This window comes from Trachinotus anak, unplaced genomic scaffold (genome assembly GCF_046630095.1).
Source record: "Trachinotus anak isolate AG129_WGS33_773 ecotype Australia unplaced genomic scaffold, CSIRO_AGI_Tana_v1 ptg000015l, whole genome shotgun sequence".
Classification (NCBI taxonomy): Eukaryota; Metazoa; Chordata; class Actinopteri; order Carangiformes; family Carangidae; genus Trachinotus; species Trachinotus anak.
Genome location: NW_027273866.1, coordinates 3,187,291 through 3,193,290, shown reverse-complemented (window position 1 = coordinate 3,193,290; position 6,000 = coordinate 3,187,291).

Here is a 6,000-nt window from a genome sequence, read left to right as displayed (position 1 = left end):
GACCAAGGGAATAAATGTTGTCAGGAAGTGCTAGTCAGCAAACGCCACATGAATAATTCCACCAAAAAGCAGTTTAGTGGCAAACAACTACAACAAATCTGATGACAGTAAGTGTGATTATAGGTCTGCTGCAGGGTTTTGTTTTTTTTTTGCCATAATAGGCAATATGCCTTCAAGTGACACAAAGGAAGCTGTTATGGTACAGTAGTTCATACTCACCTTATGTGCTTTCACACACATTATGCGGCCCTCTTCAATGGAGACAGCTGATTCAGCAGTTTTGTTTTATTTCTTGTGCCACAAAACATATTGAAGTTAACACTTTAGGAAATAAGCTTATTATCTTTCTTGCTGAGGGTTGGATAAGAAGATGGATACCATTGTCATATCTGTATAGTAAATATGACGCTAACCACAGCAGCAGGTTAGCTGAGCATACCACAAAGACTGGAAACAGGGGGAAAGAACTAGTCTGGCTCTGCTGTACATCTACCAGTGAGTAACTGAGTAAAAGAGGAACTTACTAACAATTTGGGGAAATATCCCTTAAACATCCTGTTGTTGTCTTATAAAGTACTGTGACAGATCAGAATCTATTTGAACAGAATTACTTATTTATTTACATCATGGTATAAATCTTACGCTTACAATTAAAGCACAGGAAATGTTAGAAAATGAATAAAGTGTGAACATGGAGTGATTCTGAACACAGCTGGAATCTCTAATTCAAGCTGTTTTCTTTTTTGTTCTTGTTCAACATGAACACTTCAATTCAACATTAAACTTTTAAGTGGACTCAGAGTAAATGCAGCCATTACCATGTGTCATCCCCTTAACTTTAATGAATGATGGCATCTTTTCTCATTACTGGATCTCAAGCACCAGAGTATTAGTACAATTTTTTTTATTTTTTTTATTTATCACTGTATAACAATTTTATATGTGAGGTTTATTAATACTCTGAAGGTTTCACTGCATGTATGTTTGTATAATATAGGGCACTAAATGAGCCCCTGTACTGAAACACAAGATGTCATCACACATAATTATCTTTGTTCAATCACTGGTGCTTACATTGATATTATATTTATAATGTCTTGTAAATGCAGAAATGACTTAATAGAAAACTTTATGCATGAACAGAAAAGCTGATGTTAAAAATGTTACTTCTTTTAATGAATTAGATCCATTAAGAACTGATTACAACTGTATCTAGGATGAGTTTTTTGACACAATTTTTCAAAATCAAATTTTTGAAAATTAACTTCAGTGAAAGTATCACTTACTCTCTTGTTCCTGCAGCTTGCCACGTGGATTAGACAGATGTGCATTTTCCTCTCTAGAGCCCAGTTTCTTATACACATCCTGGTTCTACAATGTGAGTATAGTGTTGGTCCTATATTTATCCTGCCTTGCTATTACAAGATATTGCTTACCATCATTTTACAGCTGTAACCAGAGTGCCACCCTCTGGTCAACCTGCTAATCACAGATTCAAGACCCACAGTTCCCACAGGCACAATAGCTACAGGGACGCTGAAGACAATGGACAAAAAGGCAGCAGATACAGAGGGATATATTGAGAGAGGTTGTGAAGAAGGATTTAGGATGCAGTAAAAAGCATGTTGAGTGGTCTGCTTGGTTTTTCACTTATTTTGGACAGAATATGTTGTTAAGGATGAAGATGTTCTCATAGGAGGTGCACAGTACAGATGGACCAGCAAAGTTTTTTTGATGTTCTTCTTAACTGCATTCATTTGCACTAATCATAGATATATGAATTATTAAATTCAATCTTAATTTATGTAAGAGACATTAATGCAGCAGACAAGGATATGTTTTCTTGGCTGAGCTTTGATTATTTTTTTGTAGATTACATTTAATCATTCATAACTCTATGTTTTATATGTTTTGATTTCAGGAAATCAGAAAACTGCCTCTAGAGGGACACAAGAGTCATTTACTTCCTCCAATTAAAACTGGTGCTCACTGACAACTGATCCCACTGCTGCCTTTCAGGACTTTTAAATACCTGCTTTCTTCTATAAAGATTTAATTGGAGCCTTTTCTCATTTCTACATTTTATATTATCAAAGACGACACTCTCATCACATCAGGGAAATGACAATGAGCAATAAATTAGGCTGTTTTTCTCTGTTGTAGGATTGTAGGATTATTATTCATTAAAATATTTTGTTCTGAATCCAAGAAAAACACTGCTTAAAAACACAACTGCTTTGATGAAAAAACACTTATGTGAGTGTTCACTAGCTTTGTGAGACTGGATTTGTTTGCTTTTGTTGCCAATACCTATTCTGTACAATATATGTCATTTTCTAATTATATACCACTGTTATATACCATATATTACTTTATCAACACTGTGTTTATTTACACTGATCAATATATTACACTGATAACAGCGGTCTGCAGAGATTTGCCATCACATATGCAACTATAGTAAAACAGCTAGTGATCTTGAATTCTGTGCTGTTTTTATCAGATGGTTATGGTGTCGCTTTTATCATGCAACAATGATATATTCATATAGCACATGTAAAACAAGCAAGTGAAGGTCAACATTCTTTTGAAACAACCTAATACAGAGTAGTAGACACTCTGTGAGACAGAGAGGACTGTGTCTGGATAAAGAACCTGCCTATTTATACCTCTCTTGGGAGATTTAGATTTAAAGCTTTTATTTTTCATTTCATAAACTGGGATGAGAGCTGCTTTAACTGCTGTAGAGACAGAGACAGACACATAAGACATGGTATTAAAGATTGAATTTGAGGTAAAATCCCGGTGTTCAGTTAGACTTAAAATTCTTTAAATGAAAATGGCCAAGGAGGCTGACGAACTCTTCACAGATTAAAGAATTGTACCAGTTACATTCCTTTTTATCTCAAATATTTGCAAGTATTTAATAGCTGACAGTTCAATGTAATTTAATTAACTAGGCAATGAACTCTGCAACCTTAAATTCAAGGGCAGATGAACTTTATCTGACATGCATATCCAGAGGTCTCCTGACTCAGTCTCAGCAGTCAAAAGCAGCGCTGCCCCTCACTACTCAGCCCGCAGTGTCAGTGTTCACTTTGATTTGACCAGACTTCCTTATGCATGCCAAACGTTATCGCGCTGGCACCTCATGAAAAACAGAATTTAATGGGTTAGGGAGTCAGGTTGCTCCAACTGCACAGCGAGACGACGTTTCCCAACAACTTTCTGGGAACTGAGATTAGGAGTAATTTCAGATGTTATAGCGATTGCCAGGTCTCCCAGAGCAGAGCTGAGTCCAAACCCCCAGTTTGTATAGTCAGTCAGTGAGATAAAATCTGTCTATAAAACACGTCACTTGTGGAACTGACTCATCACTTCAAAATGATCAGTATTGATAATGACAGACTGGGACAATTGAACAAAATATAAACAATACATAAACATATATATAAAATGTTAATTTGCGATTGATTGAGGCTGCAATTATCCATGACAGCACAATTTCTCAAATGTCATTAAGGGATTTAAGTGCGACACATTTGGCTTGTAAATGTATGTTTATATCACATATCACAGTGTTCATCTAACATACTATATATCACAGCTTCAGTCATACACATATGTCACAAATCCAAACACTGCGTTACTGGCAGTTCTCCTCTCCCCCAGAATGGAAAGTTTCATAGAACTGTATGTATTTTGTTTTTATACCGCATAAACTCAACGCATACAGTCTTAGTCATTTCTCTCTCTTGGATTTGACTCACAGTACAAATAAATAAATTATGAATTTAAAAATATAGATTATATATGCAGTTAATCTCATTTCATGTATCAGATTTAAGAAATGCTCACGTTTTTAACTCTTCTCAATTTCTTTACATAAAAGTGACTTCAGCTAGGTCTTGCCTTAAAAAACCCTGTGTTGTTTTCTGAAACATTTTTTACACAACATGTCTTCTTAAAGGGGCTATTTGTAAGTTTCTTCTGCTGCTGACTGTGGTTTCTTGCCAGGGGTGGGTGGTGGTGATTCTCCCTTGGCAGGAGCTTCAGCCATGACAGTCTTTATAATATTAGAGGATATAATACGCCCTCTGAGCAGCGCTACTGTATGTCTTCAGGGCAGATTAGTGCTGCAGTGAGTCACTATCGGAAAGTGATGAGACAGGCCCGGGCCAGCTGGTTAGCATGCTAACTTCAGTAGAAGAAAAGTCGTGATAGAGACAAGAGTTAACATTGGCTTTGCTTCCCACTGCTGGAGACGGCTCTTGGCGAGTACAGGAATGAAGTTTGATGCTGAACTCATAGCGTTTCTTCTGACTGTTAAGTGAACAGCTGCTAATATTAATGTTGGCTATGTAGCAATAGCAAAACTTTATAGTCCCTTTAATTGCATTTCATTCATTTTTCTACTTGTTGAATAGCACAACACAGTTTGTGAACTGCTGAACCTCGTAACGTCCCGAAATATCCCTGATGGCTCATTCTTTATTCTGTTAATAATTGTGATCAGGCTGAGTTATGTTTTTACGACTTCACAGCAGCTGACTTTCAGGGGCTTTGAAGCCATTGAATTTATTGTACTATTGAGGTCATGTGTTTAACACAGATGCTTGTGAAATGTAATAAAAACACAAAAACAAAAGCATCGCCTCTCACGATGACTCAAGAGATATAGCTCCATATTTTACATTGTTTTCAATCTTGTTTTTAAAGATCTTTTTAAAACTCGTGTTTTCTATGTGTGGTGAATCTAAAGCTAAAATCTTCAGGACAGTGGATAGCGCACGGTAACAGATGTTTCTGATTCTGATATCCGGTACAGGACTTGACAATTTAGAGTGTTCCCCTTCTCTGTTTCTCATTAAAGGTATATCAATTCTCATAAGGTAAATAGACACACCCACACAAAGTGACGGCAGAAAACTGGCTAAATCAAGCGCCAAATTGCATAACATCATGTCCTCTGTGAGCCAGATCATGGGACTGAGCATTTCTTGTTAATTTGAGGTTCTTCACTTCTTATTTCCCATTTCTCAGGAGACTCGCTCTTGGCTTGCAAGTATCACATCATCTCAGATACCATCTGCTTTGGACTGGACAATGAGTGTAGTATTTTAGCTCATATCTGCCCCCCATCTTTGAAATTACAAAGTGCTCTCATCTCTTCCCCTGCTCCACTTTCCTCAGCTTCCATCTCATTTCCACAGCAGGAGATAAATAAGCGGCACTCAACTGTCATTTGTGCCTTTTTGAAGTGGAGAATGTGCACATGAGAAAAAACACAATTTCTCAGAAACAGACACGGTGAAGATCATTTACATGTCCATTCACATGCTATTAGATGTAAAACATTGCAGGCTATTACATGTAAAACTCAGCAGTGTGAACTGTGTACTATATTTCATGAGTACTTATTTCCCATGCTGTACTTTCTGATGTCTCCCAGCTGTTCAACATCTGCAGATTTCTGTTTCCTGCCCAGAGTAAAAAGGTCTGTCAATTCATGAGCACATTTCCCATGCTTGCGTGCTCAGCCTGATCCTGTTGCTTCCGTGCTCTGCGCTCTGTACCACTCCGTTTCTCCGAGGCCTGTAATCTGATCCTGGACCCAGCAGAATGCACCACAGAGATCTTGTAGCGCACCATCCGGAGTGCCACAAGGCACCCTGTCTAATAGTTATGAGACATGCTTCCCCCACCCCCCTTTGCTGCTGCAAATCCCTTGTCACTGTAGACAGAAGATGAACAGCAGTGTGCAGGCTCCTCAAGTTAAGTTGGCATTTCCTTCAGTGACTTCTTCACATTGATAAGAATCCTCTCAGGGGACACAGGGAGCAGAGGATGGGGAGGGGGTGGGAGTAGGGGCACCAGTGTAATTGCTGGTGTCACGTGAGCGTGTTGTAAAACCCACTTGCCAGAATCCATTTGTCAGAGATTATCTGTTATTTGGAGGACTGTAGAGAGCTGGGCCAGAGGTGGGGGAGTGGGGGCGGG